Source organism: Chionomys nivalis, chromosome 16 (genome assembly GCF_950005125.1).
Source record: "Chionomys nivalis chromosome 16, mChiNiv1.1, whole genome shotgun sequence".
Classification (NCBI taxonomy): domain Eukaryota; kingdom Metazoa; phylum Chordata; class Mammalia; order Rodentia; family Cricetidae; genus Chionomys; species Chionomys nivalis.
The window spans coordinates 608687-622664 of record NC_080101.1 but is presented as its reverse complement, the minus strand read 5'-3'; the positions used below and the strand labels follow the sequence as shown (position 1 = coordinate 622664).

The 13978-nt window shown below is 39.4% G+C and overlaps 1 protein-coding gene across 7 annotated transcripts in view; it reads right to left on the bottom strand.

Annotated features, from left to right (window-relative positions):
• The window catches only part of Wwp1 (WW domain containing E3 ubiquitin protein ligase 1), a 121426-nt gene extending 107793 nt beyond the window's left edge, over positions 1-13633 (bottom strand). For 6 of the 7 annotated variants that reach the window (XR_009058419.1, XM_057790772.1, XM_057790765.1 and 3 more), the window contains exon 1: positions 13334-13482. The gene's annotated coding sequence lies outside the window, so the exon portion shown is untranslated. Of the gene's footprint in view, positions 1-13333; positions 13483-13518 lie in introns of those variants that run through there. The other variant, XM_057790766.1, reaches the window with a different exon arrangement.
• Between the last annotated feature and the right edge of the window lie 345 nt (positions 13634-13978).

Genomic DNA, 13978 nt, shown 5'->3' with positions numbered 1-13978 from the left:
TGTAGAAAGAAAACCAGATCAGTTATATAGAACTAAGCAAGGCTTAAATCACACCACAAGGATAGCATATGAGAGACAGGAAGAAAAGAAACACCAATGTCTCTCTAAGCTCTCAGAAAAATTTCTAACAAACTCTAAATAATCACTTATTTGACTCCTAAAGATGCAGATTCCTACATAAACTTAACACTCAGTCCATCTGTCCTTCCCATCCCAGGCCTTCACTCCAACTGAATAGTCCCTTGACAAGGGAAGATCTTCATATCCATACCAGCACCTCGCCTCTTGAGCTTGCCAATTTTCAACTTTTCATTAGCACAAATGACTCTCATCCTGATCTGATGGGCCCCAAAGAAGCTGTATCTACCACTGTGCTCACTTTTCTTCTCAGGCATGCCCCTCTGGGTCTTCTTTCTTAAGGACAATAGCAGCAGTGCCATGGAGCCTTTATTTGTATGTACTCTACTTCAGGGCTACATTTCCAGCTGTCTTCTAGGTGGTTTTGTATTGTAGTACTGTCTCTTTTCTTTACCTCAAAACCATCATCAGTACAACCATATACCTTCCTCCCTTATTGTGCCAATTGACTTACAAGGGTCACTTGAGTTAGGAGTTCAAAAGCAGCCTTAGCTAAATGAGACACTACATCAAGGGGAAGAAATAAATTATCATCAAATTTTTTTAATAAAGTATACAAATTAATGCAAAAAACCTTCTTCCAAGAGTCATCAATCTAGAAAGCACTATTTTACAATAAAATAAATTTAAAGTCCCAATAAATAGCTAAAACAGGATACTTAAATTATTCTGCACTTTAGTTTCTCCTAAGAAACTAAGAATAAAATAAGAAACAGATGACAAAAAAACTGATGACTTTTTTAAGGCTTTTAATTATTTTACTAAAAGTACTACTTATCTCATAAAACAAGAAATAGCAGTAAGTCACCCATTACCATGCCAATCTAATCATAACCATTTCATTTTATACTATTATTTTCCTCAATCACACTTTTTATTTTTACTCCACAGCCCATTTACAAAAATAGTCAAATACAGATCTGGTGGAATCCTTACCTAACTAACATCAAGACATTAAATATGTAACTTATGTTCATGTTTGGAAATTTTTGAACAATATCCTAAAACACCACAAGATGGTGATATTGCACCATAAAACGGATGTTTTAAACAGTTACATTTTTTTTTTTGTTATCAATTCCCCCAAAACAAAATACCTTAACTCTTTTCCAAGAAAGGCCACAAAAAAGCATGCATTTTTTTTCTTTTTACTAGAAAACACTTGTCAGAAAAACATAGTCGAACTTAGCAGCAATCTTTCCAGTTTTTAGCCCAAAGATGTTAAAAAAAAAAAAACTAGACTGAAAAAACGCAAAACTGGTGACTGTGTCCACATTGACCTCCTTCCCTCACCAACTCTACCCTCATGATCATCATTAAAAATTTCAATTCAGCATATGTTTTACTTCAATGCCTAACAATTTCTCCTATACTTAATTTAAGAAGTGATTCCTAGTTTTAACTTTTTTTGAGACAGGGTCTCAAGCTCAGGCTGGCCTCAAAACTAGCAATCCTCCTACTCCAGGTCTCCAGAGTTTTAGGGTCACAAGTGTGAGCCAACATGCCTAGTTCGCATTCCGTTTTTTTTTTTTTTCTGTCATAAAAACACTGACACTAAGCTTCAGTTATATCAACAAAGGATTACACCTAATGTGCTATTTCTCAACAACTTATAATATGCAATATTATCTTCAGAATAGGAAAATACTAACTTCAAGAGATACGCATTTAGTAATTTTTCCTCTTGCCTTATTGAGCAATGTAGAAAACAGATTCCCTACTCAAATGCTGCATAATATCAATTCAAAAAATACTATTCAAAACTAAATATATCAAAACTTTAGTTCAAACTCTGAGACTGAATCCCAGCTAACACATAGGAGACACTGCCTAAATATTGTTATTCTTGGGTACCCATACGGAATACCTATATCCACAGATATGGTGTCAACTAAATGGAATGGCACAATAGTTGCATAAAATTACACACACCCCTCCCATATACTCTAGTCACCTGCGGATTACTTAAAAAACACAATGTAAATTCTATGTAAAATATGTTATACTGTATTGTTCTGGGGGAAAAAGATGGGGGTGATCATGAATATGTTCAACACACACAGAGAATTTTTCCCTCAAACATTTTCAGTACAAGGTTGCTTGAACCTTGAGTGCAGGACCAACCAATACAGAAGGTCGACTACATAAGCTGCAACTTGAAGCAGCAGAAAGCATGGTCATGAAGACGAGTTAAAGAGGAGCTCACAAGCAGAGAAAGAGACTCGGGAACACAAAGTCCTGAATATTCCCCAAACCCACTTCCATAGGAAAGGTTTACTCTTCCACCCTGCCCTGGACCCTAGGCTATCACAACCAAAGCTCAGTTCCCCTGAAATATTTCTTGATTATGTCTAAGTATATTACAAATTCTAATTTACCACCATTTTCACAGTCATGGACATTTCCTAATCTCAAATTCCAAAGTGACGTTTTCTTTTTTAGTTTCAGAAGAGCATATTGGGGTAAGTTAACACATACACACACACAAAAAAAAAACAAACCACTTTTCAAGTCAGACAGACCTACGTCCAACTTTAGCTCTTGTATATACTTAATAATTTAAATATATACTTGTATATATGTAACCTGTTTCTCTTTTATCTGAAAAATGAGGTCACCAACAGGAAACTGTTTTACCTTTTAGTTGCTAACACTAACCCTAGGAAAGTGGAGAAACTCTTTCTAGAGTCAAAAACATAAGCAATGCCTAAGAGGTGGAAGAAGTGAGATCAAGGCCAGCCTGGACTGAATGGCAAATCTTGTTAAAACAAACAACAAAATACAAACAAAAGAATTTCAATGTAATTCAGAGCTAGTCAAATAACAGATATGCAACATTATATATTATTTATAAAGGTCCTTCTGTATTTGTGTTGATTTCATTAGTTGAATAAAGAAGCTGCCTTGGCCCTTTGATAGGGCAGCCCTTAGGTGGGTGGAGTAGACAAAACAAAATGCTGGAAAGAAGGGAAGTGTGGCAAACGCCATGCTTCTCCTGCCCAAGATGGACGTTGGTTAGACTCATGCCTGTAAGCCATGACTTCATGGTAAACACAGATTAATAGAAATGGGTTAATCAAGATGTGAGAGTTAGCCAATAAGAGGCTAGAGCTAATGGGCTAGGCAGCAATTTAATTAATACAATTTCTGTGTGGTTATTTCGGGGGTTAATCTAGCCGGGCGGCCCGCTGTTCTACACTACAGTTCTCCTTAAGAATTTTAAAGCAGAGTAAGATACAACTTCTCATTAAATAGACTTCACTCTTAGAGAAAATTAGAAACCAAAATGCAAAGCAATTTTCAAAATTATGTAACTAATTAAAAAGCTAAAACTCAGTCCCTAAAAAAAAAAGTAATCTTTACTAAGTTTAAAATACAGTAAAAATACAATTCGTTATCTACAAACTCAAATCACAGAAAGCCTTAAGACTGAAAGTTCCTCTCACAGGTACTATCTCAGACCTTAACTGTGTGTGGATGTGGAATACCTTGTCTGATTGATGCTTTCATGCTTTTTTCCTTAGGGGTGGGGGTGTATGAGAGTACCCCATATGCATGTATGTACATGTAAGCACTCTCTGCCAGAGGACATTGGGTGTTGCCCTCAATAGCTCCTCTACCTTATTCTTTGCTGTTTTCAACCAACCCCACCCCACACACCTAACACTGGGGTGAGATATGCACATGGGTGGGCCTTTCTACATGGGTGCTGGGGATCTGATCTCAGGTCCTCACTGTTGCACAGCAAGGGCTCTCACCTACTCTGAATGGTCTACCAGTCCATCTTTCTAAGCTAAATCATGAATGAAATTGTAACACAAACAGATCCCAGAGCAATGCTGTCAGGCTTAAGTCAGCCTATATGTCTATAAACTGGGTGCCACTATTCTCACTTCACATATGAATAGCTAACAGACACACAGTAAAACTTAAGTCGTGTTTACACAAGCATTGCCATGAATAAAATGAGTACCAGAACTCAAATCTAGATTTGTTTTCCTTTATACAAGGTCTAGGTTTTTATTAGATCACACTTTAAATAAAAATCTAAATTACGAAAAAAGTTTTTAAAAAATTTATTACCAAAACTTTTAACCTAGAAAAATAAAATTTCCAAACATAATATATACCTTGCATTCTGGATGTTCACATCTAAATACTAACATTATATTCCACGGGTTACAGGACTAAAAGAAAATCTATTGTTGCCCTTTCCTTGTTGAAAATAAGCACAAAAACAATGGTCTTGTCCAACAGAAATGCCACCTAACGCATTCCTATTTCTAAGGAACCACGGGCTTGGTATGTTTTCCCCCACAATATACTTGCAGTAACCTCTGTTTATTACAACCATACTTTTGGTTTTTCCAGGAACTGCCCCAATTTAAAGATCTACTGTTACAATAAAAGATCTGACTCAGGGCTGGAGAGACAGATGGCTCAGCAGCAAGAGCGCTGACTGACTGCTCTTACAAAGAAAGGATCCAGGTTCAGTTCATAGCACCACATGGTAGCTCAGTCATCTGTTACTTCAGTTTCAGGGGACCTGACATTTTCTTCTGGCTTCTGTAGGCACCAGGCACACACGGTACACACACATACACATAGGCAAAACACCCATTCACATAAAAGGTTAAAAACAAAAAGTCTGCCAGGTGTGGTGGCACACACCTTTGCTCTCAGCACTTGGAAGGCAGAAGCAGGCAGGTCTCTGTGAGTTCAAGGCCATTCTAGTCTATATAATGAGTTCCCTGACAGACAGAGCTCGATGATGAGACCCTGACTCCAAAAACAAACAAATAACAACAAAAAAAATTTAAATATGATTGAATTTAGAGGTCCTGTTGGTCACAGAACTGAGGAACGTTTAAATGACAGAGAAGCACATAGCCACTAACAACATGTAAAAAGAATTTGAAGTTTGTTTGTTTTATCCACTTTCACTTACTTTAAATTTAAATCCTTTTCAATGATTTTTTTCCCCAAGTAAATGTCCTTATGCTACAAAATGGCTTTTTCCCAAAAGACCTACCACACCCACAGTTAACCTACTTTCTATCCAAAAACCCAAATTCCAATCTGACACACTTCAATCAATGTATCTATTTATGAGTTGCCTTATCTGAGTTAAGTAAAATGTAATAAGACTACCCAACAAATTATTATAATATCTAATTTAAGATATTTCAAGACTGAATTTAGAAGAAGAAAGGTCTTCATTCAAAGGAATTTTTTCATTGAATGGGATTTCTGTTGTTTTCTATTACATCTTTGACAATTATCTTAAACCTTTTAAAACATCTGGAAGGCTAATATGTTAAGTTCTCTTTATATTTACTCTTCACATTGGTAGTAAGTAACCTAGAAAAACAGTCACATTAGGGTCCCAAATTACAGAATCAGTCTCTGCCAACAGTTAATCAAGTGAACATGTATAACAACATCAGAGGTGTTTACTCAGGTGAGGAGCCCTGAAAAACCTTCTCAGGACCATATAATCCAGGTCCTGAAAGACAGTAATAATCCATGATAGCAAATACCCCCACCCCACACCCCATGACTGCTACACACAGTCTAAATTTTGACCAACTGGTCCACACATTTAATTTAATGACAATGTTAATTTTTGACCCCTGGGTTGTACAGCCTAATCACAGCCAACTGATGTACCACCATTCTGTTGAGTCAGGATCTTTCCCAGAATAATCCTTAATTTTTTTTTACAACTTATTTGTTCAACTCAGAGAAAGATTTGATATACACATTTGTAGACACCAAAACTAACCTCTCACTGTCCTTAACAAAATGAGTGGCCCACAGAAAACTACCTACTCATTTGAACTGTCAACTTAATAATTAAAAGTAATAAAGATTTAGGGGCCTATAATATTGAAGCTACTATGATTTCCACTTTATAAATACCTTCTCAATTAAAACCCAAAATGAAGACATTCTTTACATTTTGCAAATAAAGGAATTGAGGCAACATCACAATTAAACAGCACAAACAAAAGTTAGATCTGCCTAGCTACTGCTCTTAACTCCTAGGTCAAGAGTTTCTGTGCTTAAAGGCTACACAATGGAAGCAATCTACTCTGTCCCCTTTGTTGCTGTATTACTGTTTGTTTAGGTTTTTCAGATATGGCATTAGATGTGTGTGTGTGTGTATGTGTACGCGCACACAAGCACACAGACGGACACACACACCATGCTGGCCTCAAACTGGAAGACCTTCTGCCCTGACCTCTAAGTAAACAACCATGCCTGGTTTAATTTGTCTACATTTACAGTATAGAAGATCTTACAGAGAAAAAACTCACTTAACTATCCTCTCCACTCTAACTTAGAGCATACAAAGAGTAGTATATATTGGCAAGTTAGGATGGATTTATGCCAAAGTACTCTACTTCAAGTCAGGACTCAACTGTTTGCTTCCACCCACCTTAGTAATTATAAGTGTACTAAACAGTTATCCAAAGAACATGCTTTCTTTAGTTATACAAAACTACAATACCTAACAATTCTGTTACTGCTGGGACATTTCTTAACTATCCAAGTAATTAAGGGGCAGGAAGAATGCCAAGAAACACCTTAATATAATTCCACCCATCCCGCCTGCAGCCCAGTCTTTCCTAAATCATGTTTCTCAGCACACTCAGTCACTAAAATATGCAAGATTATTTGCTATAGGCTGCAAGGGCAGGTTTTGAGTATAGTTGTTTCAATTAAATGCATTACCTTACTAATCTAAGATACAAAGTAATAGAAACTAAACATTCACTTCCTTCACCTCAATTAATCATGACATTACTCAGTAGCTAATTTGAACAATGCAGAAAGATACTAGGAAACAAAGACAAAGTACCTATAGAGTCTAGAGAGCAGAGAAGCCCAGCCAGCACTTGACCTACTGGACCAGGAAGGAAGGGGCACTGACTCCTGGCTTCCCTCCTTCAGCAGACTCCAGTAAGCCCTGGGATCCTACAGCATCTTTCCTCCAATAGGAAGGTTCCTACCAACCTTTTCCAAGATATTTCAAAAAAAAAAAAAAAAAAATCTGTGAGGTACATGTTGTTCAAGCATGATCAAGCAACTCCACTCCCTTGAGTCTCACATTTAATCACAAGGGGTGAAGGGACCACAGGTCACTCTCTACATAGGGTACTGTCTGACCAACACATGACACTGGGTAAATCATTTCTCTGAATCAATCTGGAGTCATGGGGCCTGCACTTTCTTAAGCCCCATTGTCTTCAAATAGAAGCGGCCAGTCTCCCTGCTACCCTAGAATGACAGATGTAACTACAGAGCATCCCACTTCTGTGATATACCAGGCCAGGCAAGCATTCTCTAAGTAAGCTACATTCTAGACTATTAGTTACCTTTCTCATTTGGGGGACAAAAAACCCGACAAAAGCAAAGTAGGGAAAGAAGGATCTGTTGGGGCAGTCTTTCACAGCAGGGAAATCGTGATATCAGGAACATGCACCAGCAGGTCACATTGCAGCCAAATTCAGGAAGCAGAGACCTGGTGCTCAGCTACTCTCTCCTAGTTAGTCAGTCCACAACTCCAGCCCCTGGAATGGTGCTGCAGGCACTCAAAGCCTTCCCTCTACAGTTAAACAAGGTCAGACACACCAAAGGTGTGATTCTAAATTCAGACAAGTTGACAATATTAACTATCACACAGCTCTTTTCTAACCAAGGACAAAACCAACTGCTTCTAATTGTGCAGTAAGGCAAGCATGCAGTCATTTGCACTTTAGACTCACCTTGCCCTCTGGCAGGCCCAGCTCAAAGTTTCAATTAAAGAAATCAGTAAGCAGCCTAAGTTTCAATTTCCAAAGTCTTCTAGAAGATGTGTCTTTACATAATATAACTGATGCTGTTCTTACGTAAATTCTACCATACTCCATTACAGGGTCGCCCCAAATAGATCCAAGGGCATGTACAGTAGTAGTAGCTCCCTGCCCAAATACAGGCCAAACCTGTGATTTCACCAGCATGAGGCAGAACTGATTTCGTGCCAGTCCCAGAAACACACCTTAAGAAGGCCTGGTTCCTTCAGCTTTTGTACTCTTCAGAGCCCTAAACTACAAGGTAAAGCTCACAACCCTTTTGTGAAGGCCACATGGAGGTAAAGAACTACAAAAGGTGAGTGTGTACAGCCCCAGCTGAAATGCCAGTTGAATATAGCCACTATAGTGATGATAAACAAAGCCAGAAAACACCCAAGAGGGACAACCTGTAAGCAATAAGACAGTTGTTTTGGTTTTAGAGTTATCTGCTACAGAGCAATAGGAAGGTGAAACAATGCTACTGAGCTCCTTGTGTTTCTGTATGACTTGCCCAAATACCACAGGAAAAGAAAGGGTGTCATTAATTTTACTTTACCAACAACAGCAGATAAAGTCCATGCTTTTCTTGATGCCAAGGTCTTTAATGAGCACTAAGTTCTAGAGAATAGGCTTCTAGTATATTGTCTCAAAACTGTACCCCAGCAGTTAGCACAATGTCTGAGGTACAGTAGCATACAGTACGTGTTATGAATAAACAGTACACTTAGGAAATGCCAACGCCAAAGCAACACATGCCATTCTTCACTGTAACTTAGAAATCATCTGACATACTGCTTTAAGAACAATCTACAACACCAAAATGTTTAAGTATGAATTCAAAGTGTATAATATTTTATACATGGAGAGGGGTAATATATAACGTTGAGTATATAATGGTAAAATTATAAAACATCACAATACCACTTTGAAATAAGATTCTGACTTATATGCTACACACACAAATAAATAAATAAAACTTTTCCAAGGCTATGCTTTTATATAAGATAATCAAACTTCATCTTCAAAAACAGAAATAAAAATCAACAAATTTTCCAAAGTAAATTGTCAACATTTTACTAATGTTTCTTCTAGAGAGGATATCCATTTTTGTATGTCTGCTTTATCTTTGACTAAAGGTTAACTATTCGGTGATAAAATATTTATAAATTTCCAAATTACCAACCAGTAGCCACGTCAAATGAGGTTACCATGTCAACACAAGAAGACTACAAATACTTTCAACAGGTAGTCCTCATATACCCTACAACTTTAAAGTTTCGCCATAGGCAAAAGATCAGAAATCTGGTGGAGAAAATACTGAATTAAGAACAGAAATGTAGGTTGTAGTTTAATTCTAAACTGGGGTGCTAAGTGGCCACACAGGACACTTAACCTTTAAAGTTGCAGTGAACAATGTAGATTAGAACATGATGGTTTCTTTCTACCCACCTAATTATCACGTTGCAAGAATCACATGAAAAGTATAAAGACTATCATAAAAAGAATAAAAAATATATTGTGCCATGAGATATTCATCTCCATACCAGCAAATAAAGGAAAATCCATTTGTGTTTTGGTCAGACATTCTTCCACCTGTGTTAGGGACTAGCTCCTTAGACACCACTTTGAACAGGCAATTTATTGAGTTTTCTACTGTTCATTATAAATATATCATACAATGAAGTAAAACGATTTTGCAAGGTGTGCTAACACAAGCCTTTGGTGCCGCCACTTGAGAGGCAGAAACAGATCTCTATGAGTTCAAGGTCCACACGGGGAATTCCAGACCAGCCGGGGTTGCACAGTGAGACCCTGTCTAATGATTAAGAAGTCAAGATTTCTATAGTTAGAAAAGAAACCAACTCATAACAGGGAGACAATCCCTTCTACCAGAGAAACAATTGCACATGGGTGCAGAGAAGCCAACTCTTAACAAATCAAACTATGCTGTAACTACTGCAGTGAGAATTAGCTACTTAATCCTCTTCAGAAAAGCCTCTGAAAATGAATTCCCATATCATTCCTGTCCTCCTGAATGAAGGACAGGCATATTACTAAGTAACGCAAACAGAAACAGAAAAGACTAAGATGATCTTCGTTTCTTCTTCCCCTGGTGGTTTCTCTACCATGTCTTCCCTGATTCCCAATTGAGAGCCGCATAGACGGTAATAATTAAACTGTCTGAACTGATATTGCTATCTGTTCTCCACTCACACGTATCATCCCTCAGTCTCACCAGTTCTCAAGAACACAGAAGGAAAGATGAGTACAGACGTTCCAATGAAAACCTATGCCCCAAGAATCATAACATCTTAACTGGGAGGAATCTTCACTTGAAAGATGTTAACTATATCCAGTCAACATTAAATCATACAAAAGAAGAAGGAAGGAAGGAAGGAAGGAAGGAAGGAAGGAAGGAAGGAAGGAAGGAAGGAAGGAAGGAAGGAAGGAAAAAACCACCACTGCCAACAAACTCCAGATTCTATTTTACCACTTGAAACTAGACTTGTAACAGATAACTAAACTCTTGGGCAAGTTTGTTCCATAATATAACAAATAAAAAGCAATGTTGTAGATAGAAAATGTGAGCCACAACACAGTGCATTATTTGTCTCTAGGTTCTTGCACAATATTCTTCTACAGTCAGGGTCACTAACTCTCCAGTTATTCTGAAAGCTGCCCCTAGCACAACAGACAGCCCATGGGTTTCATGTCGAAGCTTCTTGTAGTCCATGGATTACCCTAAAATCACATCCACAAGGCATAGGTGCATATGGCCAACAGATTTCTTTAGTTTCAACAAGGGTTAGTAATCCCCCAAATACTATGAACCTTATGCACACATACTATGGGTAACACTTCTATGCTACCACTAGTCTCTCTACAGACCTGAATCAAAACTTTTAACTGTTTTTAAAAACAATTACTTTAGTTGGGCATAGTGGTGTACACCTTTAATCCCAGCACTCAGGAGACAGAGGCAAACAGATCTGAATTCAGGGCCAGCCTGGTCTACCTAGTGAGTTCCAGGACAGCTACATAGTGAGACTCTGACTCAAAAAATTCTTTTATGGGTGCAAGAAGATTCTGTGCTTTTGGCACTGTGCAAGTATGAAGGTCGGAGAACAACTTTTGGGAATAGATTACCTTACTACCAAGTGGGTTCCTATTATCGAAATTAAAACATCAGACTTGGCAGAAAGTACCTTTACCCAACAAGTCATCTTCCAATTGTTTTAACTTGCTTCATTTACCTGATCACCAAATTCTACCCTACTTTCTTTGTCCTTCCACTTATTCAAAGCCTTGCTACCTATGACGATGGAAATCTTGACGCTTATGAATCTTTAGGGTCTTCCTACCTCAACTCATATTACACAATGCTACAAAGGTTTAAAATTGTTTCACTCCAAACTCAAAAATCATCAGTGGACCCTTCACTGTCTAGTAACCTAGTCATTAGTCTGACATTAACTATACTCTTATGCTGTGAGTGGTGGCACACCCCTTTAATTCCAGGGCTCTGAAGGCAGAGGGAGGTAGAGTTCTCTATGAGTTCGAGGCCAGACTTGTCTACACAGCAAGTTCCAGACCAGTCACAGCTACACAGCAAAGCCTTGCCTCAAACAAAACAAAACAAAAAGCTAAAGAAAGCAAAACAAAAAGAAAAAATAATTTTATCATTGGTCCTGGTTTTTATTTCATGCTTTATTACCCTATATCCTAAGTATAAATCCTTTAGACTCCATCCAAATCTCTTAGATCCTTCTTCTTGAATTACTTTTCCCTGCTTACGAAAACTTAGTCCTTCATCTTCAAAACAAAAAGCCCTTAACTTATCTGAGAACTACCGTCTCTAGATTTGAGAGACTTTTATATTTATGAAACACACACACACAAAGGTATTCTGGGCATGGTGGCATGTAAAGGCCTGTGAGTTTAGGTCTGAGGCAAGAAGATGGCAAGTTCAAAGCCAAACTGGACTACATAGTGAGATCCTGCTATTTACTCATACATAAAAGGTGCATTTGTGTATAATCTAACATACATACCTTCCTACTTAGGTAAAGAGAGAAGTTGCTAATCATCTCATCTACATATACCCAAAATAACTTCACCATGCCATACAGTTCATGCTTAATAACTGCAAGGATATAAAAGAAATTTAAGGCAACTGAGGGATTACATCTCTTTGAAGGCAAGAGACCTGATCAGTCATGGCCTGGGTTTCAAAAGCACAGCGTCTTAAAGGCAGCTCTACATGTCATGTGAAAAACTATTTGAAAATCTGTGTTTCAAAGAGTTAAGTCACATTCTTCACACATCTCAATTTCATCAGATCCCAACACTTGGTCACTGTACTTTGAATTTAAAATATTAACTATTAAAAATGGTAATTTTCAGTCAGTTTAAGTATATTACTTCACGGCTAAAACAAGTCAGATAAACGAAAGAATATCTTTTTTAAAAGGTGAGTTTTACTAACAGTTACAAACTGACTTGGTGAGACATGTCGAGTGGATTTATATACAAGCATAAACTCTCGCAGAAACCTACGGACAACTGTAAAATGGGTTTTTCATGAGAAAAAACAAAAACAAAAAACCACCAAACGAGAGTGGGAAAATAATTCTGAGCGTTATTTTTTGCAGCATTTTAAGAGTAGAAATTCAATCTTACTGCACACAAAAAGATCAAAATCTAATTAAAAAATACCAGACATCTGTGGATTATTTTATGGTGGAAGAGTAAAATATTTCAAGAGTATAATAGATACACCTTCTTTTTGATAATCAAGGTTTCTTACGATCGCTTAAAGAAGAGGAATTTCAACTCCAAACCTATGAGTAAAGGAAAGGAACACACAGTCCTTAGGCACACAAAACTGATCATTTAAAGACTGTAAAGGAGATGGGGAAAGTACCAAATTCTAACAACACTTAAATTTTAAAAGAAGATTTAAAGGAAAGGGCCCAAAACACAAGACGAGGATTAGAAAAATTTGCAAGGTCACTTGAACCTACCAGGTCACCAAAGGTAGAGATTGGGGGTGTTAGTGGGAGGAGGTGCAGAGTCAGTGAAAAAGCCTGAATGCTAAAAACATGTCAGAAAAGGACGTTCTGAGGCTGGCGTCCCGGCTTGCGCTGGTGAGATCCGGGTGAAAGTAAGGGCAGCAGTTCTGAGGCAGGGAAGCAGGAACGCTAGCGAGCCGCAGTCACCGAGACACTTCGCCGGGCTCCGGTGTCACCCGCACAGGCCGGTGCCAGGGCCAGCCCGGGGCAAGACTCGCGACCCCACCCCAGCCAACTCCGGCCCGGCCGCCCTCTAGGCTCCCTCCCGAGTCCCACGGTGCTCACCCGCGCGTAGCTGCGGCTCCGGGGCCCGCGGCCACCGCGGCGGCGCCTCCTCAGCCCTCCGCGCCCAAGATCGCCATCTCTCAGCAGGCGTCGGCCGGGCAGCCCAGGCCGCCCGCAGCCACCCGGATCCCGCACGCCAAGCGCGCCGACACCCGGCCCTCCCCCCACCCCACCCGGGCCCACACCTCCCTTTCTCGTGGACGCGCGGCGTGTTCGCGACGCCCGTGCCGCGCACAAGCGCGCCTCCCCGCCGGGGCCGCTCCGAGCCTCTAGTCCGGACCCGGAATCCAGCTGCCCTCGAGCATGCGCAGCGAGCGCCCGCCGAGCGCTAATGAGGATGAGTCCACTTCTCCGGGTTTTCGCGACGGTCGAGCGGAGATGCAAGCCAACCAGTAGGAGGAAAGAGGCGTGTCCAGAGCCGGAAAGGGGGCGGGGCAGTCGCCGGGAAGCGGGTGGGTGGCTTTGGAAGCTGTCTGTTGAGTCAGCTGCAGAGTCATGCACAGCCTCAGGAGTAATCCCATGGTCACTTGCTTACTCCACTCCACAGCAAAAGTAGTCTGTTAGTGACAACTCCTTGACCTCGCTTAACATTTGATTTAGGGTCCATTAGCAAATGGTCACACGGAAAAAACTTGCACTTGTGTC